This window comes from Triturus cristatus, chromosome 1_1, assembly GCF_964204655.1.
Source record: "Triturus cristatus chromosome 1_1, aTriCri1.1, whole genome shotgun sequence".
Taxonomy (NCBI): domain Eukaryota; kingdom Metazoa; phylum Chordata; class Amphibia; order Caudata; family Salamandridae; genus Triturus; species Triturus cristatus.
Window position 1 is genome coordinate 1216858602 of NC_140579.1, and position 24002 is coordinate 1216882603.

Here is a 24002-nt window from a genome sequence, read left to right on the forward strand (position 1 = left end):
TGCTCACCTGGTTCTCTCCCTCTAGCGCAGCACTGCTGACCTGGTTTCTCTGGCTCTACAGCAGCTCTGCTGACCTGGTTCTCTGGCTCTAGAGCAGCTCTGCTGACCTGGTTCTCTGGCTGTAAAGCAGCTCTTCTGACCTGGTTCCCTGGCTCTACAGCAGCTCTGCTGACCTGGTTCTCTGGCTCTAAAGCAGCTCTGCTGACCTGGTTCTCTGGTTCTAGAGCAGCTGTGCTGACCTGGTTCTTAGGCTCTAGAGCAGCTCTGCTGACCTGGTTCTCTCCCTCTAAAGCAGCTCTGCTGACCTGGTTTCTCTGGCTCTACAGCAGCTCTGCTGACCTGGTTCTCTGGTTCTAGAGCAGCTCTGCTGACCTTGTTTTTAGGCTCTAGAGCAGCTCTGCTGACCTGGTTTTCTGCCTCTAAAGCAGCTCTGCTGACCTTGTTCTTTCCCTCTAAAGCAGCTCTGTTTACCTGCTTTCTCTGGCCCTACAGCAGCTCAGCTGACCTGGTTCTCTGGCTCTAGAGCAGCTCTGCTGACCTGGTTCTCTGGCTCTAAAGCAGCTCTTCTGACCTAGTTCTTAGTCTCTACAGCAGCTCTGCTGACCTGTTCTATGGATCTAAAGCAGCTCTGCTGACCTGGTTCTCTGGCGCTAAAGCAGCTCTGCTGACCTGGTTCTCTGGCTCTAGTGCAGCTCTGCTGGCCTGGTTCTCAGACTCTAGAACAGATCTGCTGACCTGGTTCTCTGGCTCTAAAGCAGCTCTGTTGACCTGGTTCTCTGGCTCTAGAGAAACTCTACTGAGCTGGTTCTCAGGCTCTACAATGGCTCTGCTGACCTGGTTCTCTGGCTCTAAAGCAGCTCTGCAGACCTGGTTCTCTGCCTCTAGAGCAGCTCTGCTAACCTGGTTCTTAGGCTCTAGAGCAGCTCTGCTGACCTGGTTCTCTGGCTCTAAAGCAGCTCTGTTGACCTGGTTCTCTGGCTCTACAGCAGCTCTGATGACCTGGTTCTCTGGCTCTAAAGCAGCTCTGCTGACCTGGTTCTATGGCTCTAAATCAGCTCTGCTGACCTAGTTCTCAGGTTCTAGAGGAGGTCTGCTGACATTGGTTCTCTGGCTCTAAAGCAGCTCTGCTGACCTGGTTCTCTGCCTCTAGAGCATCTCTGATGACCTGGTTCTCAGGCTCTAGAGTAGCTCTGCTGACCTGGTTCTCTGGCTCTAAAAGAGCTCTGCTGACCTAGTTCTCTGGCTCTAAAGCAGCTCTGCTGACCTGGTTCTCTGGCTCTAGATCAGCTCTGCTGACCTGGTTCTTAGGCTCTAGAGCAGCTCTGCTGACCTGGTTCTTAGGCTCTAAAGCAGCTCTGCTGACCTGGTTCTCTGGCTCTATAGCAGCTGTGCTGACCTGCTTCTTAGGCTCTAGAGCAGCTCTGCTGACCTGGTTCTCTCCCTCTAAAGCAACTCTGCTGACCTGGTTTCTCTGCCTCTACGGCAGCTCGGCTGACCTGGTTCTCTGACTCTAAAGCAGCTCTGTTGGCCAGGTTTCTCTGGCTCTACAGCAGCTCTGCTGACCTGGTTCTCTGGCTCTAAAGCAGCTCTGCTGATCTGGTTCTCTGGTTCTAGAGCAGCCCTGCTGACCTGGTTCTTAGGCTCTAGAGCAGCTCTGCTGACCTGGTTCTCTCCCTCTCAAGCAGCTCTGCTGACCTGGTTTCTCTGGCTCTACAGCAGCTCTGCTGGCCTGGTTCTCTGGCTCTAGAGCAGCTCTGCTGACCTGGTTTTTAGGCTCTAGAGCAGCTCTGCTGACCTGGTTTTCTGGCTCTAAAGCAGCTCTGCTGACCTTGTTCTCTCCCTCTAAAGCAGCTCTGTTTACCTGGTTTCTCTGGCTCTACAGCAGCTCGGCTGACCTGGTTCACTGGCTCTAGAGCAGCTCTGCTGACCTGGTTCACTGGCTCTAAAGCAGCTCTGCTGACCTGGTTCTCTGGCTCTAGAGCAGCTCTGCTGACCTGGTTCTCTGGCTCTAAAGCAGCTCTTCTGACCTGGTTCTTAGGCTCTACAGCAGCTCTGCTGACCTGTTCTATGGCTCTAAAGCAGCTCTGCTGACCTGGTTCTCTGGCGCTAAAGCAGCTCTGCTGACCTGGTTCTCTGGATCTAGTGCAGCTCTGCTGACCTGGTTCTCAGACTCTAGAGCAGCTCTGCTGACCTGGTTCTCTGGCTCTAAAGCAGCTCAACTGACCTGGTTCTCTGCCTCTAGAGCAGCTCTGCTGACCTGGTTCTCAGGCTCTAGAGCAGCTCTACTGACCTGGTTCTCTGGCTCTAAAGCAGCTCTGCTAACCTAGTTCTCTATCTCTAAAGCAGCTCTGCAGACCTGGTTCTCTCTCTCTAAAGCAGCTCTGTTGACCTGGTTTCTCTGGCTCTACAGCAGCTTGGCTGACCTGGTTCGTAGGCTCTAGAGAAACTCAACTGACCTGGTTCTCTGGCTCTACAATGGCTCTGCTGACCTGGTTCTCTCGCTCTAAAGCAGCTCTGCTAACCTGTTCTATGGCTCTATAGCAGCTGTGCTGATCTGCTTCTTAGGCTCTAAAGCAGCTCTGCTGACCTGGTTTCTCTGCCTCTAGAGCAGCTCTGCTAACCTGGTTCTTAGGCTCTAGAGCAGCTCTGCTGACCTGGTTCTCTGGCTCTAAAGCAGCTCTGTTGACCTGGTTCTCTGGCTCTAAAGCAGCTCTGATGACCTGCTTTCTGTGGCTCTTCAGCAGCTCTGGTGACCTGGTTCTCTGGCTCTACAGCAGCTCTGATGACCTGGTTCTCTGGCTCTAAAGCAGCTCTGCTGACCTGGTTCTATGGCTCTAAATCAGCTCTGCTGACCTAGTTCTCAGGTTCTAGAGGAGGTCTGCTGACATTGGTTCTCTGGCTCTAAAGTAGCTCTGCTGACCTGGTTTTAGCCTCTAGAGCATCTCTGATGACCTGGTTCTCAGGCTCTAGAGTAGCTCTGCTGACCTGGTTCTCTGGCTCTAAAAGAGCTCTGCTGACCTAGTTCTCTGGCTCTAAAGCAGCTCTGCTGACCTGGTTCTCTGGCTCTAGATCAGCTCTGCTAACCTGGTTTTTAGGCTCTAGAGCAGCTCTGCTGACCTGGTTCTTAGGCTCTAAAGCAGCTCTGCTGACCTGGTTGTCTGGCTCTATACCAGCTGTGCTGACCTGCTTCTTATGCTCTAGAGCAGCTCTGCTGACCTGGTTCTCTCCCTCTAAAGCAACTCTGCTGACCTGGTTTCTCTGCCTCTACGGCAGCTCGGCTGACCTGGTTCTCTGACTCTAAAGCCGCTCTGTTGGCCAGGTTTCTCTGGCTCTACAGCAGCTCTGCTGACCTGGTTCTCTGGCTCTAAAGCAGCTCTGCTGACCTGGTTCTCTGGTTCTAGAGCAGCTGTGCTGACCTGGTTCTTAGGCTCTAGAGCAGCTCTGCTGACCTGGTTCTCTCCCTCTCAAGCAGCTCTGCTGACCTGGTTTCTCTGGCTCTACAGCAGCTCTGCTGACCTGGTTCTCTGGCTCTAGAACAGCTCTGCTGACCTGGTTTTTAGGCTCTAGAGCAGCTCTGCTGACCTGGTTTTCTGGCTCTAAAGCAGCTCTGCTGACCTTGTTCTCTCCCTCTAAAGCAGCTCTGTTTACCTGGTTTCTCTGGCTCTACAGCAGCTCGGCTGACCTGGTTCACTGGCTCTAAAGCAGCTCTACTGACCTGGTTCTCTGCCTCTAGAGCAGCTCTGCTGACCTGGTTCTCAGGCTCTAGAGCAGCTCTACTGACCTGGTTCTCTGGCTCTAAAGCAGCTCTGCTAACCTAGTTCTCTATCTCTAAAGCAGCTCTGCAGACCTGGTTCTCTCTCTATAAAGCAGCTCTGTTGACCTGGTTTCTCTGGCTCTACAGCAGCTTGGCTGACCTGGTTCGTAGGCGCTAGAGAAACTCTGCTGACCTGGTTCTCTGGCTCTATAGCAGCTGTGCTGACCTGCTTCTTAGGCTCTAGAGCAGCTCTGCTGACCTGGTTCTCTCCCTCTAAAGCAACTCTGCTGACCTGGTTTCTCTGCCTCTACGGCAGCTCGGCTGACCTGGTTCTCTGACTCTAAAGCAGCTCTGTTGGCCAGGTTTCTCTGGCTCTACAGCAGCTCTGCTGACCTGGTTCTCTGGCTCTAAAGCAGCTCTGCTGACCTGGTTCTCTGGTTCTAGAGCAGCCGTGCTGACCTGGTTCTTAGGCTCTAGAGCAGCTCTGCTGACCTGGTTCTCTCCCTCTCAAGCAGCTCTGCTGACCTGGTTTCTCTGGCTCTACAGCAGCTCTGCTGGCCTGGTTCTCTGGCTCTAGAGCAGCTCTGCTGACCTGGTTTTTAGGCTCTAGAGCAGCTCTGCTGACCTGGTTTTCTGGCTCTAAAGCAGCTCTGCTGACCTTGTTCTCTCCCTCTAAAGCAGCTCTGTTTACCTGGTTTCTCTGGCTCTACAGCAGCTCGGCTGACCTGGTTCACTGGCTCTAGAGCAGCTCTGCTGACCTGGTTCACTGGCTCTAAAGCAGCTCTGCTGACCTGGTTCTCTGGCTCTAGAGCAGCTCTGCTGACCTGGTTCTCTGGCTCTAAAGCAGCTCTTCTGACCTGGTTCTTAGGCTCTACAGCAGCTCTGCTGACCTGTTCTATGGCTCTAAAGCAGCTCTGCTGACCTGGTTCTCTGGCGCTAAAGCAGCTCTGCTGACCTGGTTCTCTGGATCTAGTGCAGCTCTGCTGACCTGGTTCTCAGACTCTAGAGCAGCTCTGCTGACCTGGTTCTCTGGCTCTAAAGCAGCTCAACTGACCTGGTTCTCTGCCTCTAGAGCAGCTCTGCTGTCCTGGTTCTCAGGCTCTAGAGCAGCTCTACTGACCTGGTTCTCTGGCTCTAAAGCAGCTCTGCTAACCTAGTTCTCTATCTCTAAAGCAGCTCTGCAGACCTGGTTCTCTCTCTCTAAAGCAGCTCTGTTGACCTGGTTTCTCTGGCTCTACAGCAGCTTGGCTGACCTGGTTCGTAGGCTCTAGAGAAACTCAACTGACCTGGTTCTCTGGCTCTACAATGGCTCTGCTGACCTGGTTTTCTCGCTCTAAAGCAGCTCTGCTGACCTGTTCTATGGCTCTATAGCAGCTGTGCTGATCTGCTTCTTAGGCTCTAAAGCAGCTCTGCTGACCTGGTTTCTCTGCCTCTAGAGCAGCTCTGCTAACCTGGTTCTTAGGCTCTAGAGCAGCTCTGCTGACCTGGTTCTCTGGCTCTAAAGCAGCTCTGTTGACCTGGTTCTCTGGCTCTAAAGCAGCTCTGATGACCTGCTTTCTGTGGCTCTTCAGCAGCTCTGGTGACCTGGTTCTCTGGCTCTACAGCAGCTCTGATGACCTGGTTCTCTGGCTCTAAAGCAGCTCTGCTGACCTGGTTCTATGGCTCTAAATCAGCTCTGCTGACCTAGTTCTCAGGTTCTAGAGGAGGTCTGCTGACATTGGTTCTCTGGCTCTAAAGCAGCTCTGCTGACCTGGTTTTAGCCTCTAGAGCATCTCTGATGACCTGGTTCTCAGGCTCTAGAGTAGCTCTGCTGACCTGGTTCTCTGGCTCTAAAAGAGCTCTGCTGACCTAGTTCTCTGGCTCTAAAGCAGCTCTGCTGACCTGGTTCTCTGACTCTAGATCAGCTCTGCTAACCTGGTTTTTAGGCTCTAGAGCAGCTCTGCTGACCTGGTTCTTAGGCTCTAAAGCAGCTCTGCTGACCTGGTTCTCTGGCTCTATACCAGCTGTGCTGACCTGCTTCTTATGCTCTAGAGCAGCTCTGCTGACCTGGTTCTCTCCCTCTAAAGCAACTCTGCTGACCTGGTTCTCTGACTCTAAAGCCGCTCTGTTGGCCAGGTTTCTCTGGCTCTACAGCAGCTCTGCTGACCTGGTTCTCTGGCTCTAAAGCAGCTCTGCTGACCTGGTTCTCTGGTTCTAGAGCAGCTGTGCTGACCTGGTTCTTAGGCTCTAGAGCAGCTCTGCTGACCTGGTTCTCTCCCTCTCAAGCAGCTCTGCTGACCTGGTTTCTCTGGCTCTACAGCAGCTCTGCTGACCTGGTTCTCTGGCTCTAGAACAGCTCTGCTGACCTGGTTTTTAGGCTCTAGAGCAGCTCTGCTGACCTGGTTTTCTGGCTCTAAAGCAGCTCTGCTGACCTTGTTCTCTCCCTCTAAAGCAGCTCTGTTTACCTGGTTTCTCTGGCTCTACAGCAGCTCGGCTGACCTGGTTCACTGGCTCTAAAGCAGCTCTACTGACCTGGTTCTCTGCCTCTAGAGCAGCTCTGCTGACCTGGTTCTCAGGCTCTAGAACAGCTCTACTGACCTGGTTCTCTGGCTCTAAAGCAGCTCTGCTAACCTAGTTCTCTATCTCTAAAGCAGCTCTGCAGACCTGGTTCTCTCTCTATAAAGCAGCTCTGTTGACCTGGTTTCTCTGGCTCTACAGCAGCTTGGCTGACCTGGTTCGTAGGCGCTAGAGAAACTCTACTGACCTGGTTCTCTGGCTCTACAATGGCTCTGCTGACCTGGTTCTCTCGCTATAAAGCAGCTCTGCTGACCTGTTCTATGGCTCTATAGCAGCTGTGCTGATCTGCTTCTTAGGCTCTAAAGCAGCTCTGCTGACCTGGTTTCTCTGCCTCTAGAGCAGCTCTGCTAACCTGGTTCTTAGGCTGTAGAGGAGCTCTGCTGACCTTGTTCTCTGGCTCTAAAGCAGCTCTGTTGACCTGGTTCTCTGGCTCTAAAGCAGCTCTGATGACCTGCTTTCTGTGGCTCTTCAGCAGCTCTGCTGACCTGGTTCTCTGGCTCTACAGCAGCTCTGATGACCTGGTTCTCTGACTCTAAAGCAGCTCTGCTGACCTGGTTCTATGGCTCTAAATCAGCTCTGCTGACCTGGTTCCCAGGTCATAGAGGAGGTCTGCTGACCTGGTTCTCTGGCTCTAAAGCAGCTCTGCTGACCTGGTTCTCTGCCTCTAGAGCAGCTCTGCTGACCAGGTTCTCAGGCTCTAGAGCAGCTCTGCTGACCTGGTTCTCTTGCTCTAAAACAGCTCTGCTGACCTAGTTCTCTGGCTCTAAAGCAGCTCTGCTGACCTGGTTCTCTGGCTCTAGATCAGCTCTGCTGACCTGGTTCTTAGGCTCAAGAGCAGCTCTGCTGACCTGGTTCTTAGGCTCTAAAGCAGCTCTGCTGACCTGGTTCTCTGGCTCTATAGCAGCTGTGCTGATCTTCTTCTTAGGCTCTAGAGCAGCTCTGCTGACCTGGTTCTCTCCCTTTAAAGCAACTCTGCTGACCTGGTTTCTCTGCCTCTACAGCAACTCTGCTGACCTGGTTCTCTGACTCTAAAGCAGCTCTGCTGGCCTGGTTTCTCTGGCTCTACAGCAGCTCTGCTGACCTGGTTCTCTGGCTCTAAAGCAGCTCTGCTGACCTGGTTCTCTGTTCTAGAGCAGCTGTGCTGACCTGGTTCTCTCGGCTCTAGAGCAGCTCTGCTGACCTGGTTCTCTCCCTCTAAAGCAGCTCTGCTGACTTGGTTTCTCTGGCTCTACAGCAGCTCTGCTGACCTGGTTCCCTGGCTCTAGAGCAGCTCTGCTGACCTGGTTCTTAGGCTCTAGAGCAGCTCTGCTGACCTGGTTTTCTGGCTCTAAAGCAGCTCTGCTGACCTCGTTATCTCCCTCTAAAGCAGCTCTGTTTACCTGGTTTCTCTGGCTCTACAGCAGCTCGGCTGACCTGGTTCACTGGCTCTAGAGCAGCTCTGCTGACCTGGTTCTTAGGCTCTAAAGCAGCTCTGCTGACCTGGTTCTCTCCCTCTAACGCAGCACTGCTGACCTGGTTTCTCTGGCTCTACAGCAGCTCTGCTGACCTGGTTCTCTGGCTCTAGAGCAGCTCTGCTGACCTGGTTCTCTGGCTCTAAAGCAGCTCTTCTGACCTGGTTCTTAGGCTCTACAGCAGCTCTGCTGACCTGTTCTATGGCTCTAAAGCAGCTCTGCTGACCTGGTTCTTTGGCGCTAAAGCAGCTCTGCTGACCTGGTTTTCTGGCTCTAGAGCAGCTCTGCTGACCTGGTTCTCAGACTCTAGAGCAGCTCTGCTGACCTGGTTCTCTGGCTCTACAGCAGCTCTGCTGACCTGGTTCTCTGGCTCTAAAGCAGCTCTGCTGACCTGGTTCTATGGCTCTAAATCAGCTCTGCTGACCTGGTTCTCTGGTTCTAGAGGAGCTCTGCTGCCCTGGTTCTCTGGCTCTAAAGTAGCTCTGCTTACCTGGTTCTCTGCCCCTAGAGCAGCTCTGCCGACCTGGTTCTCAGGCTCTAGAGCAGCTCTGCTGACCTGGTTCTCTCCCTCTACAGCAGCTCTGCTGACCTGATTTATCTGGCTCTACAGCAGCTCTGCTGACCTGGTTCTCTGACTCTAAAGCAGTTCTGCTGACCTGGTTTCTCTGGCTCTACAGCAGCTCTGCTGGCCTGGTTCTCTGGCTCTAAATCACCTCTGCTGACCTGGTTCTCTGGTTATAGAGCAGCTGTGCTGACCTGGTTCTTAGGCTCTAGAGCAGCTCTGCTGACCTGGTTCTCTGACTCTAAAGCAATTCTGCTGACCTGGTTTCTCTGGCTCTACAGCAGCTCTGCTGGCCTGGTTCTCTGGCTCTAAATCAGCTCTGCTGACCTGGTTCTCTGGTTCTAGAGCAGATGTGCTGACCTGGTTCTTAGGCTCTAGAGCAGCTCTGCTGACCTGGTTCTCTCCCTCTCAAGCAGCTCTGCTGACCTGGTTTCTCTGGCCCTACAGCAGCTCTGCTGACCTGGTTCTCTGGCTCTAGAGCAGCTCTGCTGACCTGGTTTTTAGGCTCTAGAGCAGCTCTGCTGACCTGGTTTTCTGGCTCTAAAGCAGCTCTGCTGACCTTGTTCTCTCCCTCTAAAGCAGCTCTGTTTACCTGGTTTCTCTGGCTCTACAGCAGCTCGGCTGACCTGGTTCACTGGCTCTAGAGCAGCTCTGCTGACCTGGTTCTTAGGCTCTAAAGCAGCTCTGCTGACCTGGTTCTCTGGCTCTAGAGCAGCTCTGCTGACCTGGTTCTCTGGCTCTAAAGCAGCTCTTCTGACCTGGTTCTTAGGCTCTACAGCAGCTCTGCTGTCCTGTTCTATGGCTCTAAAGCAGCTCTGCTGACCTGGTTCTCTGGCGCTAAAGCAGCTCTGCTGACCTGGTTCTCTGGCTCTAGTGCAGCTCTGCTGACCTGGTTCTCAGACTCTAGAGCAGCTCTGCTGACCTGGTTCTCTGGCTCTAAAGCAGCTCTACTGACCTGGTTCTCTGCCTCTAGAGCAGCTCTGCTGACCTGGTTCTCAGGGTCTAGAGCAGCTCTACTGACCTGGTTCTCTGGCTCTAAAACAGCTCTGCTAACCTAGTTCTCTATCTCTAAAGCAGCTCTGCAGACCTGGTTCTCTCTCTCTAATGCAGCTCTGTTGACCTGGTTTCTCTGGCTCTACAGCAGCTTGGCTGACCTGGTTCGTAGGCTCTAGAGAAATTCTACTGACCTGGTTCTCTGGCTCTACAATGGCTCTGCTGACCTGGTTCTCTCGCTCTAAAGCAGCTCTGCTGACCTGTTCTATGGCTCTATAGCAGCTGTGCTAACCTGGTTCTTAGGCTCTAGAGAAACTCTACTGGCCTGGTTCTCTGGCTCTACAATGGCTCTGCTGACCTGGTTCTCTCGCTCTAAAGCAGCTCTGCTGACCTGGTTTCTCTGCCTCTAGAGCAGCTCTGCTAACCTGGTTCTTAGGCTCTAGAGCAGCTCTGCTGACCTGGTTCTCTGGCTCTAAAGCAGCTCTGTTGACCTAGTTCTCTGGCTCTAAAGCAGCTCTGATGACCTGCTTTCTGTGGCTCTTCAGCAGCTCTGCTGACCTGGTTCTCTGGCTCTACAGCAGCTCTGATGACCTGGTTCTCTGGCTCTAAAGCAGCTCTGCTGACCTGGTTCTATGGCTCTAAATCAGCTCTGCTGACCTAGTTCTCAGGTTCTAGAGGAGGTCTGCTGACATTGGTTCTCTGGCTCTAAAGCAGCTCTGCTGACCTGGTTCTCTGCCTCTAGAGCATCTCTGATGACCTGGTTCTCAGGCTCTAGAGTAGCTCTGCTGACCTGGTTGTCTGGCTCTAAAAGAGCTCTGCTGACCTAGTTCTCTGGCTCTAAAGCAGCTCTGCTGACCTGGTTCTCTGGCTCTAGATCAGCTCTGCTGACCTGGTTCTTAGGCTCTAGAGCAGCTCTGCTGACCTGGTTCTTAGGCTCTAAAGCAGCTCTGCTGACCTGGTTCTCTGGTTCTATAGCAGCTGTGCTGACCTGCTTCTTAGGCTCTAGAGCAGCTCTGCTGACCTGGTTCTCTCCCTCTAAAGCAACTCTGCTGACCTGGTTTCTCTGCCTCTACGGCAGCTCGGCTGACCTGGTTCTCTGACTCTAAAGCAGCTCTGTTGGCCAGGTTTCTCTGGCTCTAGAGCAGCTCTGCTGACCTGGTTTTCTGGCTCTAAAGCAGCTCTGCTGACCTTGTTCTCTCCCTCTAAAGCAGCTCTGTTTACCTGGTTTCTCTGGCTCTACAGCAGCTCGGCTGACCTGGTTCACTGGCTCTAGAGCAGCTCTGCTGACCTGGTTCACTGGCTCTAAAGCAGCTCTGCTGACCTGGTTCTCTGGCTCTAGAGCAGCTCTGCTGACCTGGTTCTCTGGCTCTAAAGCAGCTCTTCTGACCTGGTTCTTAGGCTCTACAGCAGCTCTGCTGACCTGTTCTATGGCTCTAAAGCAGCTCTGCTGACCTGGTTCTCTGGCGCTAAAGCAGCTCTGCTGACCTGGTTCTCTGGATCTAGTGCAGCTCTGCTGACCTGGTTCTCAGACTCTAGAGCAGCTCTGCTGACCTGGTTCTCTGGCTCTAAAGCAGCTCAACTGACCTGGTTCTCTGCCTCTAGAGCAGCTCTGCTGACCTGGTTCTCAGGCTCTAGAGCAGCTCTACTGACCTGGTTCTCTGGCTCTAAAGCAGCTCTGCTAACCTAGTTCTCTATCTCTAAAGCAGCTCTGCAGACCTGGTTCTCTCTCTCTAAAGCAGCTCTGTTGACCTGGTTTCTCTGGCTCTACAGCAGCTTGGCTGACCTGGTTCGTAGGCTCTAGAGAAACTCAACTGACCTGGTTCTCTGGCTCTACAATGGCTCTGCTGACCTGGTTCTCTCGCTCTAAAGCAGCTCTGCTGACCTGTTCTATGGCTCTATAGCAGCTGTGCTGATCTGCTTCTTAGGCTCTAAAGCAGCTCTGCTGACCTGGTTTCTCTGCCTCTAGAGCAGCTCTGCTAACCTGGTTCTTAGGCTCTAGAGCAGCTCTGCTGACCTGGTTCTCTGGCTCTAAAGCAGCTCTGTTGACCTGGTTCTCTGGCTCTAAAGCAGCTCTGATGACCTGCTTTCTGAGGCTCTTCAGCAGCTCTGGTGACCTGGTTCTCTGGTTCTAGAGGAGGTCTGCTGACATTGGTTCTCTGGCTCTAAAGCAGCTCTGATGACCTGGTTTTAGCCTCTAGAGTATCTCTGATGACCTGGTTCTCAGGCTCTAGAGTAGCTCTGCTGACCTGGTTCTCTGGCTCTAAAGCAGCTCTGATAACCTGGTTCTCTGGCTCTAAAGCAGCTCTGCTGACCTGGTTCTATGGCTCTAAATCAGCTCTGCTGACCTAGTTCTCAGGTTCTAGAGGAGGTCTGCTGACATTGGTTCTCTGGCTCTAAAGCAGCTCTGATGACCTGGTTTTAGCCTCTAGAGTATCTCTGATGACCTGGTTCTCAGGCTCTAGAGTAGCTCTGCTGACCTGGTTCTCTGGCTCTAAAGCAGCTCTGCTGACCTGGTTCTCTGGCTCTAGATCAGCTCTGCTAACCTGGTTTTTAGGCTCTAGAGCAGCTCTGCTGACCTGGTTCTTAGGCTCTAAAGCAGCTCTGCTGACCTGGTTCTCTGGCTCTATACCAGCTGTGCTGACCTGCTTCTTATGCTCTAGAGCAGCTCTGCTGACCTGGTTCTCTCCCTCTAAAGCAACTCTGATGACCTGGTTTCTCTGCCTCTACGGCAGCTCGGCTGACCTGGTTCTCTGACTCTAAAGCCGCTCTGTTGGCCAGGTTTCTCTGGCTCTACAGCAGCTCTGCTGACCTGGTTCTCTGGCTCTAAAGCAGCTCTGCTGACCTGGTTCTCTGGTTCTAGAGCAGCTGTGCTGACCTGGTTCTTAGGCTCTAGAGCAGCTCTGCTGACCTGGTTCTCTCCCTCTCAAGCAGCTCTGCTGACCTGGTTTCTCTGGCTCTACAGCAGCTCTGCTGACCTGGTTCTCTGGCTCTAGAACAGCTCTGCTGACCTGGTTTTTAGGCTCTAGAGCAGCTCTGCTGACCTGGTTTTCTGGCTCTAAAGCAGCTCTGCTGACCTTGTTCTCTCCCTCTAAAGCAGCTCTGTTTACCTGGTTTCTCTGGCTCTACAGCAGCTCGGCTGACCTGGTTCACTGGCTCTAAAGCAGCTCTACTGACCTGGTTCTCTGCCTCTAGAGCAGCTCTGCTGACCTGGTTCTCAGGCTCTAGAGCAGCTCTACTGACCTGGTTCTCTGGCTCTAAAGCAGCTCTGCTAACCTAGTTCTCTATCTCTAAAGCAGCTCTGCAGACCTGGTTCTCTCTCTATAAAGCAGCTCTGTTGACCTGGTTTCTCTGGCTCTACAGCAGCTTGGCTGACCTGGTTCGTAGGCGCTAGAGAAACTCTGCTGACCTGGTTCTCTGGCTCTATAGCAGCTGTGCTGACCTGCTTCTTAGGCTCTAGAGCAGCTCTGCTGACCTGGTTCTCTCCCTCTGAAGCAACTCTGCTGACCTGGTTTCTTTGCCTCTACGGCAGCTCGGCTGACCTGGTTCTCTGACTCTAAAGCAGCTCTGTTGGCCAGGTTTCTCTGGCTCTACAGCAGCTCTGCTGACCTGGTTCTCTGGCTCTAAAGCAGCTCTACTGACCTGGTTCTCTGGTTCTAGAGCAGCCGTGCTGACCTGGTTTTTAGGCTCTAGAGCAGCTCTGCTGACCCGGTTTTCTGGCTCTAAAGCAGCTCTGCTGACCTTGTTCTCTCCCTCTAAAGCAGCTCTGTTTACCTGGTTTCTCTGGCTCTACAGCAGCTCGGCTGACCTGGTTCACTGGCTCTAGAGCAGCTCTGCTGACCTGGTTCACTGGCTCTAAAGCAGCTCTGCTGACCTGGTTCTCTGGCTCTAGAGCAGCTCTGCTGACCTGGTTCTCTGGCTCTAAAGCAGCTCTTCTGACCTGGTTCTTAGGCTCTACAGCAGCTCTGCTGACCTGTTCTATGGCTCTAAAGCAGCTCTGCTGACCTGGTTCTCTGGCGCTAAAGCAGCTCTGCTGACCTGGTTCTCTGGATCTAGTGCAGCTCTGCTGACCTGGTTCTCAGACTCTAGAGCAGCTCTGCTGACCTGGTTCTCTGGCTCTAAAGCAGCTCAACTGACCTGGTTCTCTGCCTCTAGAGCAGCTCTGCTGACCTGGTTCTCAGGCTCTAGAGCAGCTCTACTGACCTGGTTCTCTGGCTCTAAAGCAGTTCTGCTAACCTAGTTCTCTATCTCTAAAGCAGCTCTGCAGACCTGGTTCTCTCTCTCTAAAGCAGCTCTGTTGACCTGGTTTCTCTGGCTCTACAGCAGCTTGGCTGACCTGGTTCGTAGGCTCTAGAGAAACTCAACTGACCTGGTTCTCTGGCTCTACAATGGCTCTGCTGACCTGGTTCTCTCGCTCTAAAGCAGCTCTGCTGACCTGTTCTATGGCTCTATAGCAGCTGTGCTGATCTGCTTCTTAGGCTCTAAAGCAGCTCTGCTGACCTGGTTTCTCTGCCTCTAGAGCAGCTCTGCTAACCTGGTTCTTAGGCTCTAGAGCAGCTCTGCTGACCTGGTTCTCTGGCTCTAAAGCAGCTCTGTTGACCTGGTTCTCTGGCTCTAAAGCAGCTCTGATGACCTGCTTTCTGTGGCTCTTCAGCAGCTCTGGTGACCTGGTTCTCTGGCTCTACAGCAGCTCTGATGACCTGGTTCTCTGGCTCTAAAGCAGCTCTGCTGACCTGGTTCTATGGCTCTAAATCAGCTCTGGCGACCTAGTTCTCAGGTTCTAGAGGAGGTCTGCTGACATTGGTTCTCTGGCTCTAAAGCAGCTCTGCTGACCTGGTTTTAGCCTCTAGAGCATCTCTGATGACCTGGTTCTCAGGCTCTAGAGTAGCTCTGCTGACCTGGTTCTCTGGCTCTAAAAGAGCTCTGCTGACCTAGTTCTCTGGCTCTAAAGCAGCTCTGCTGACCTGGTTCTCTGGCTCTAGATCAGCTCTGCTAACCTGGTTTTTAGGCTCTAGAGCAGCTCTGCTGACCTGGTTCTTAGGCTCTAAAGCAGCTCTGCTGACCTGGTTCTCTGGCTCTATACCAGCTGTGCTGACCTGCTTCTTATGCTCTAGAGCAGCTCTGCTGACCTGGTTCTCTCCCTCTAAAGCAACTCTGCTGACCTGGTTTCTCTGCCTCTACGGCAGCTCGGCTGACCTGGTTCTCTGACTCTAAAGCCACTCTGTTGGCCAGGTTTCTCTGGCTCTACAGCAGCTCTGCTGACCTGGTTCTCTGGCTCTAAAGCAGCTCTGCTGACCTGGTTCTCTGGTTCTAGAGCAGCTGTGCTGACCTGGTTCTTAGGCTCTAGAGCAGCTCTGCTGACCTGGTTCTCTCCCTCTCAAGCAGCTCTGCTGACCTGGTTTCTCTGGCTCTACAGCAGCTCTGCTGACCTGGTTCTCTGGCTCTAGAACAGCTCTGCTGACCTGGTTTTTAGGCTCTAGAGCAGCTCTGCTGACCTGGTTTTCTGGCTCTAAAGCAGCTCTGCTGACCTTGTTCTCTCCCTCTAAAGCAGCTCTGTTTACCTGGTTTCTCTGGCTCTACAGCAGCTCGGCTGACCTGGTTCACTGGCTCTAAAGCAGCTCTACTGACCTGGTTCTCTGCCTCTAGAGCAGCTCTGCTGACCTGGTTCTCAGGCTCTAGAGCAGCTCTACTGACCTGGTTCTCTGGCTCTAAAGCAGCTCTGCTAACCTAGTTCTCTATCTCTAAAGCAGCTCTGCAGACCTGGTTCTCTCTCTATAAAGCAGCTCTGTTGACCTGGTTTCTCTGGCTCTACAGCAGCTTGGCTGACCTGGTTCGTAGGCGCTAGAGAAACTCTACTGACCTGGTTCTCTGGCTCTACAATGGCTCTGCTGACCTGGTTCTCTCGCTATAAAGCAGCTCTGCTGACCTGTTCTATGGCTCTATAGCAGCTGTGCTGATCTGCTTCTTAGGCTCTAAAGCAGCTCTGCTGACCTGGTTTCTCTGCCTCTAGAGCAGCTCTGCTAACCTGGTTCTTAGGCTGTAGAGGAGCTCATCTGATCTTGTTCTCTGGCTCTAAAGCAGCTCTGTTGACCTGGTTCTCTGGCTCTAAAGCAGCTCTGATGACCTGCTTTCTGTGGCTCTTCAGCAGCTCTGCTGACCTGGTTCTCTGGCTCTACAGCAGCTCTGATGACCTGGTTCTCTGACTCTAAAGCAGCTCTGCTGACCTGGTTCTATGGCTCTAAATCAGCTCTGCTGACCTGGTTCCCAGGTCATAGAGGAGGTCTGCTGACCTGGTTCTCTGGCTCTAAAGCAGCTCTGCTGACCTGGTTCTCTGCCTCTAGAGCAGCTCTGCAGACCTGGTTCTCAGGCTCTAGAGCAGCTCTGCTGACCTGGTTCTCTTGCTCTAAAACAGCTCTGCTGACCTAGTTCTCTGGCTCTAAAGCAGCTCTGCTGACCTGGTTCTCTGGCTCTAGATCAGCTCTGCTGACCTGGTTCTTAGGCTCTAGAGCAGCTCTGCTGACCTGGTTCTTAGGCTCTAAAGCAGCTCTGCTGACCTGGTTCTCTGGCTCTATAGCAGCTGTGCTGATCTGCTTCTTAGGCTCTAGAGCAGCTCTGCTGACCTGGTTCTCTCCCTTTAAAGCAACTCTGCTGACCTGGTTTCTCTGCCTCTACAGCAACTCTGCTGACCTGGTTCTCTGACTCTAAAGCAGCTCTGCTGGCCTGGTTTCTCTGGCTCTACAGCAGCTCTGCTGACCTGGTTCTCTGGCTCTAAAGCAGCTCTGCTGACCTGGTTCTCTGTTCTAGAGCAGCTGTGCTGACCTGGTTCTCTCGGCTCTAGAGCAGCTCTGCTGACCTGGTTCTCTCCCTCTAAAGCAGCTCTGCTGACTTGGTTTCTCTGGCTCTACAGCAGCTCTGCTGACCTGGTTCTCTGGCTCTAGAGCAGCTCTGCTGACCTGGTTCTTAGGCTCTAGAGCAGCTCTGCTGACCTGGTTTTCTGGCTCTAAAGCAGCTCTGCTGACCTCGTTATCTCCCTCTAAAGCAGCTCTGTTTACCTGGTTTCTCTGGCTCTACAGCAGCTCGGCTGACCTGGTTCACTGGCTCTAGAGCAGCTCTGCTGACCTGGTTCTTAGGCTCTAAAGCAGCTCTGCTGACCTGGTTCTCTCCCTCTAACGCAGCACTGCTGACCTGGTTTCTCTGGCTCTACAGCAGCTCTGCTGACCTGGTTCTCTGGCTCTAGAGCAGCTCTGCTGACCTGGTTCTCTGGCTCTAAAGCAGCTCTTCTGACCTGGTTCTTAGGCTCTACAGCAGCTCTGCTGACCTGTTCTATGGCTCTAAAGCAGCTCTGCTGACCTGGTTCTTTGGCGCTAAAGCAGCTCTGCTGACCTGGTTTTCTGCCTCTAGAGCAGCTCTGCTGACCTGGTTCTCAGACTCTAGAGCAGCTCTGCTGACCTGGTTCTCTGGCTCTACAGCAGCTCTGCTGACCTGGTTCTCTGGGTCTAAAGCAGCTCTGCTGACCTGGTTCTATGGCTCTAAATCAGCTCTGCTGACCTGGTTCTCTGGTTCTAGAGGAGCTCTGCTGCCCTGGTTCTCTGGCTCTAAAGTAGCTCTGCTTACCTGGTTCTCTGCCCCTAGAGCAGCTCTGCCGACCTGGTTCTCAGGCTCTAGAGCAGCTCTGCTGACCTGGTTCTCTCCCTCTACAGCAGCTCTGCTGACCTGATTTATCTGGCTCTACAGCAGCTCTGCTGACCTGGTTCTCTGACTCTAAAGCAGTTCTGCTGACCTGGTTTCTCTGGCTCTACAGCAGCTCTGCTGGCCTGGTTCTCTGGCTCTAAATCAGCTCTGCTGACCTGGTTCTCTGGTTATAGAGCAGCTGTGCTGACCTGGTTCTTAGGCTCTAGAGCAGCTCTGCTGACCTGGTTCTCTGACTCTAAAGCAATTCTGCTGACCTGGTTTCTCTGGCTCTAAAGCAATTCTGCTGACCTGGTTTCTCTGGCTCTACAGCAGCTCTGCTGGCCTGGTTCTCTGGCTCTAAATCAGCTCTGCTGACCTGGTTCTCTGGTTCTAGAGCAGATGTGCTGACCTGGTTCTTAGGCTCTAGAGCAGCTCTGCTGACCTGGTTCTCTCCCTCTCAAGCAGCTCTGCTGACCTGGTTTCTCTGGCCCTACAGCAGCTCTGCTGACCTGGTTCTCTGGCTCTAGAGCAGCTCTGCTGACCTGGTTTTTAGGCTCTAGAGCAGCTCTGCTGACCTGGTTTTCTGGCTCTAAAGCAGCTCTGCTGACCTTGTTCTCTCCCTCTAAAGCAGCTCTGTTTACCTGGTTTCTCTGGCTCTACAGCAGCTCGGCTGACCTGGTTCACTGGCTCTAGAGCAGCTCTGCTGACCTGGTTCTTAGGCTCTAAAGCAGCTCTGCTGACCTGGTTCTCTGGCTCTAGAGCAGCTCTGCTGACCTGGTTCTCTGGCTCTAAAGCAGCTCTTCTGACCTGGTTCTTAGGCTCTACAGCAGCTCTGCTGTCCTGTTCTATGGCTCTAAAGCAGCTCTGCTGACCTGGTTCTCTGGCGCTAAAGCAGCTCTGCTGACCTGGTTCTCTGGCTCTAGTGCAGCTCTGCTGACCTGGTTCTCAGACTCTAGAGCAGCTCTGCTGACCTGGTTCTCTGGCTCTAAAGCAGCTCTACTGACCTGGTTCTCTGCCTCTAGAGCAGCTCTGCTGACCTGGTTCTCAGGGTCTAGAGCAGCTCTACTGACCTGGTTCTCTGGCTCTAAAACAGCTCTGCTAACCTAGTTCTCTATCTCTAAAGCAGCTCTGCAGACCTGGTTCTCTCTCTCTAATGCAGCTCTGTTGACCTGGTTTCTCTGGCTCTACAGCAGCTTGGCTGACCTGGTTCGTAGGCTCTAGAGAAATTCTACTGACCTGGTTCTCTGGCTCTACAATGGCTCTGCTGACCTGGTTCTCTCGCTCTAAAGCAGCTCTGCTGACCTGTTCTATGGCTCTATAGCAGCTGTGCTAACCTGGTTCTTAGGCTCTAGAGAAACTCTACTGACCTGGTTCTCTGGCTCTACAATGGCTCTGCTGACCTGGTTCTCTCGCTCTAAAGCAGCTCTGCTGACCTGGTTTCTCTGCCTCTAGAGCAGCTCTGCTAACCTGGTTCTTAGGCTCTAGAGCAGCTCTGCTGACCTGGTTCTTTGGCTCTAAAGCAGCTCTGTTGACCTAGTTCTCTGGCTCTAAAGCAGCTCTGATGACCTGCTTTCTGTGGCTCTTCAGCAGCTCTGCTGACCTGGTTCTCTGGCTCTACAGCAGCTCTGATGACCTGGTTCTCTGGCTCTAAAGCAGCTCTGCTGACCTGGTTCTATGGCTCTAAATCAGCTCTGCTGACCTAGTTCTCAGGTTCTAGAGGAGGTCTGCTGACATTGGTTCTCTGGCTCTAAAGCAGCTCTGCTGACCTGGTTCTCTGCCTCTAGAGCATCTCTGATGACCTGGTTCTCAGGCTCTAGAGTAGCTCTGCTGACCTGGTTGTCTGGCTCTAAAAGAGCTCTGCTGACCTAGTTCTTCGGCTCTAAAGCAGCTCTGCTGACCTGGTTCTCTGGCTCTAGATCAGCTCTGCTGACCTGGTTCTTAGGCTCTAGAGCAGCTCTGCTGACCTGGTTCTTAGGCTCTAAAGCAGCTCTGCTGACCTGGTTCTCTGGTTCTATAGCAGCTGTGCTGACCTGCTTCTTAGGCTCTAGAGCAGCTCTGCTGACCTGGTTCTCTCCCTCTAAAGCAACTCTGCTGACCTGGTTTCTCTGCCTCTACGGCAGCTCGGCTGACCTGGTTCTCTGACTCTAAAGCAGCTCTGTTGGCCAGGTTTCTCTGGCTCTACAGCAGCTCTGCTGACCTGGTTCTCTGACTCTAAAGCAGTTCTGCTGACCTGGTTTCTCTGGCTCTACAGCAGCTCTGCTGGCCTGGTTCTCTGGCTCTAAATCAGCTCTGCTGACCTGGTTCTCTGGTTCTAGAGCAGCTGTGCTGACCTGGTTCTTAGGCTCTAGAGCAGCTCTGCTGACCTGGTTCTCTCCCTCTAAAGCAGCTCTGCTGACTTGGTTTCTCTGGCTCTACAGCAGCTCTGCTGACCTGGTTCTCTGGCTCTAGAGCAGCTCTGCTGACCTGGTTCTTAGGCTCTTGAGCAGCTCTGCTGACCTGGTTTTCTGTCTCTAAAGCAGCTCTGCTGACCTCGTTCTCTCCCTCTAAAGCAGCTCTGTTTACCTGGTTTCTCTGGCTCTACAGCAGCTCGGCTGACCTGGTTCACTGGCTCTAGAGCAGCTCTGCTGACCTGGTTCTTCGGCTCTAAAGCAGCTCTGCTGACCTGGTTCTCTGGTTCTAGAGCAGCTCTGCTGACCTGGTTCTCTCCCTCTCAAGCAGCTCTGCTGACCTGGTTTCTCTGGCTCTACAGCAGCTCTGCTGACCTGGTTCTCTGGCTCTAGAGCAGCTCTGCTGACCTGGTTTTTAGGCTCTAGAGCAGCTCTGCTGACCTGGTTTTCTGGCTCTAAAGCAGCTCTGCTGACCTTGTTCTCTCCCTCTAAAGCAGCTCTGTTTACCTGGTTTCTCTGGCTCTACAGCAGCTCGGCTGACCTGGTTCACTGGCTCTAGAGCAGCTCTGCTGACCTGGTTCTTAGGCTCTAAAGCAGCTCTGCTGCCCTGGTTCTCTGGGTCTAGAGCAGCTCTGCTGACCTGGTTCTCTGGCTCTAAAGCAGCTCTTCTGACCTGGTTCTTAGGCTCTACAGCAGCTCTGCTGACCTGTTCTATGGCTCTAAAGCAGCTCTGCTGACCTGGGTCTCTGGCGCTAAAGCAGCTCTGCTGACCTGGTTCTCTGGCTCTAGTGCAGCTCTGCTGACCTGGTTCTCAGACTCTAGAGCAGCTCTGCTGACCTGGTTCTCTGGCTCTAAAGCAGCTCTACTGACCTGGTTCTCTACCTGTAGAGTAGCTCTGCTGACCTGGTTCTCAGGCTCTAGAGCAGCTCTACTGACCTGGTTCTCTGGCTCTAAAGCAGCTCTGCTAACCTAGTTCTCTATCTCTAAAGCAGCTCTGCAGACCTTTTTCTCTCTCTCTAAAGCAGCTCTGTTGACCTGGTTTCTCTGGCTCTACAGCAGCTTGGCTGACCTGGTTCGTAGGCTCAAGAGAAACTCTACTGACCTGGTTCTCTGGCTCTACAATGGCTCTGCTGACCTGGTTCTCTCGCTCTAAAGCAGCTCTGCTGACCTGTTCTATGGCTCTATAGCAGCTGTGCTGATCTGCTTCTTAGGCTCTAAAGCAGCTCTGCTGACCTGGTTTCTCTGCCTCTAGAGCAGCTCTGCTAACCTGGTTCTTAGGCTCTAGAGCAGCTCTGCTGACCTGGTTCTCTGGCTCTAAAGCAGTTCTGTTGACCTGGTTCTCTGGCTCTAAAGCAGCTCTGATGACCTGCTTTCTGTGGCTCTTCAGCAGCTCTGCTGACCTGGTTCTCTGGCTCTACAGCAGCTCTGATGACCTGGTTCTCTGGCTCTAAAGCAGCTCTGCTGACCTGGTTCTATGGCTCTAAATCAGCTCTGCTGACCTAGTTCTCAGGTTCTAGAGGAGGTCTGCTGACATTGGTTCTCTGGCTCTAAAGCAGCTCTGCTGACCTGGTTCTCTGCCTCTAGAGCATCTCTGATGACCTGGTTCTCAGGCTCTAGAGTAGCTCCGCTGACCTAGTTCTCTGGCTCTAAAAGAGCTCTGCTGACCTAGTTCTATGGTTTTAAAGCAGCTCTGCTGACCTGGTTCTCTGGCTCTAGATCAGCTCTGCTGACCTGGTTCTTAGGCTCTAGAGCAGCTCTGCTGACCTGGTTCTTAGGCTCTAAAGCAGCTCTGCTGACCTGGTTCTCTGGCTCTATAGCAACTCTGCTGACCTGGTTTCTCTGCCTCTACGGCAGCTCGGCTGACCTGGTTCTCTGACTCTAAAGCAGCTCTGTTGGCCAGGTTTCTCTGGCTCTACAGCAGCTCTGCTGACCTGGTTCTCTGAATCTAAAGCAGTTCTGCTGACCTGGTTTCTCTGGCTCTACAGCAGCTCTGCTGGCCTGGTTCTCTGGCTCTAAATCAGCTCTGCTGACCTGGTTCTCTGGTTCTAGAGCAGCTGTGCTGACCTGGTTCTTAGGCTCTAGAGCAGCTCTGCTGACCTGGTTCTCTCCCTCTCAAGCAGCTCTGCTGACCTGGTTTCTCTGGCTCTACAGCAGCTCTGCTGACCTGGTTCTCTGGCTCTAGAGCAGCTCTGCTGACCTGGTTTTTAGGCTCTAGAGCAGCTCTGCTGACCTGGTTTTCTGGCTCTAAAGCAGCTCTGCTGACCTTGTTCTCTCCCTCTAAAGCAGCTCTGTTTACCTGGTTTCTCTGGCTCTACAGCAGCTCGGCTGACCTGGTTCACTAGCTCTAGAGCATCTCTGCTGACCTGGTTCTTAGGCTCTAAAGCAGCTCTGCTGACCTGGTTCTCTGGCTCTAGAGCAGCTCTGCTGACCTGGTTCTCTGGCTCTAAAGCAGCTCTTCTGACCTGGTTCTTAGGCTCTACAGCAGCTCTGCTGATCTGTTCTGTGGCTCTAAAGCAGCTCTGCTGACCTGGTTCTCTGGCGCTAAAGCAGCTCTGCTGACCTGGTTCTCTGGCTCTAGTGCAGCTCTGCTGACCTGGTTCTCAGACTCTAGAGCAGCTCTGCTGACCTGGTTCTCTGGCTCTAAAGCAGCTCTACTGACCTGGTTCTCTGCCTCTAGAGCAGCTCTGCTGACCTGGTTCTCAGGCTCTAGAGCAGCTCTACTGACCTGGTTCTCTGGCTCTAAAGCAGCTCTGCTAACCTAGTTCTCTATCTCTAAAGCAGCTCTGCAGACCTGGTTCTCTCTCTCTAAAGCAGCTCTGTTGACCTGGTTTCTCTGGCTCTACAGCAGCTCTGCTGACCTGGTTCTTAGGCTCTAAAGCAGCTCTGCTGACCTGGTTCTCTGGCTCTATAGCAACTCTGCTGACCTGGTTTCTCTGCCTCTACGGCAGCTCGGCTGACCTGGTTCTCTGACTCTAAAGCAGCTCTGTTGGCCAGGTTTCTCTGGCTCTACAGCAGCTCTGCTGACCTGGTTCTCTGACTCTAAAGCAGTTCTGCTGACCTGGTTTCTCTGGCTCTACAGCAGCTCTGCTGGCCTGGTTCTCTGGCTCTAAATCAGCTCTGCTGACCTGGTTCTCTGGTTCTAGAGCAGCTGTGCTGACCTGGTTCTTAGGCTCTAGAGCAGCTCTGCTGACCTGGTTCTCTCCCTCTCAAGCAGCTCTGCTGACCTGGTTTCTCTGGCTCTACAGCAGCTCTGCTGACCTGGTTCTCTGGCTCTAGAGCAGCTCTGCTGACCTGGTTTTTAGGCTCTAGAGCAGCTCTGCTGACCTGGTTTTCTGGCTCTAAAGCAGCTCTGCTGACCTTGTTCTCTCCCTCTAAAGCAGCTCTGTTTACCTGGTTTCTCTGGCTCTACAGCAGCTCGGCTGACCTGGTTCACTAGCTCTAGAGCATCTCTGCTGACCTGGTTCTTAGGCTCTAAAGCAGCTCTGCTGACCTGGTTCTCTGGCTCTAGAGCAGCTCTGCTGACCTGGTTCTCTGGCTCTAAAGCAGCTCTTCTGACCTGGTTCTTAGGCTCTACAGCAGCTCTGCTGATCTGTTCTGTGGCTCTAAAGCAGCTCTGCTGACCTGGTTCTCTGGCGCTAAAGCAGCTCTGCTGACCTGGTTCTCTGGCTCTAGTGCAGCTCTGCTGACCTGGTTCTCAGACTCTAGAGCAGCTCTGCTGACCTGGTTCTCTGGCTCTAAAGCAGCTCTACTGACCTGGTTCTCTGCCTCTAGAGCAGCTCTGCTGACCTGGTTCTCAGGCTCTAGAGCAGCTCTACTGACCTGGTTCTCTGGCTCTAAAGCAGCTCTGCTAACCTAGTTCTCTATCTCTAAAGCAGCTCTGCAGACCTGGTTCTCTCTCTCTAAAGCAGCTCTGTTGACCTGGTTTCTCTGGCTCTACAGCAGCTTGGCTGACCTGGTTCGTAGGCTCTAGAGAAGCTCTACTGACCTGGTTCTCTGGCTCTACAATGGCTCTGCTGACCTGGTTCTCTCGCTCTAAAGCAGCTCTGCTGACCTGTTCTATGGCTCTATAGCAGCTGTGCTGATCTGCTTCTTAGGCTCTAAAGCAGCTCTGCTGACCTGGTTTCTCTGCCTCTAGAGCAGCTCTGCTAACCTGGTTCTTAGGCTCTAGAGCAGCTCTGCTGACCTGGTTCTCTGGCTCTAAAGCAGCTCTGTTGACCTGGTTCTCTGGCTCTAAAGCAGCTCTGATGACCTGCTTTCTGTGGCTCTTCAGCAGCTCTGCTGACCTGGTTCTCTGGCTCTACAGCAGCTCTGATGACCTGGTTCTCTGACTCTAAAGCAGCTCTGCTGACCTGGTTCTATGGCTCTAAATCAGCTCTGCTGACCTGGTTCCCAGGTCATAGAGGAAGTCTGCTGACCTGGTTCTCTGGCTCTAAAGCAGCTCTGCTGACCTGGTTCTCTGCCTCTAGAGCAGCTCTGCTGACCTGGTTCTCAGGCTCTAGAGCAGGTCTGCTGACCTGGTTCTCTTGCTCTAAAACAGCTCTGCTGACCTAGTTCTCTGGCTCTAAAGCAGCTCTGCTGACCTGGTTCTCTGGCTCTAGATCAGCTCTGCTGACCTGGTTCTTAGGCTCTAG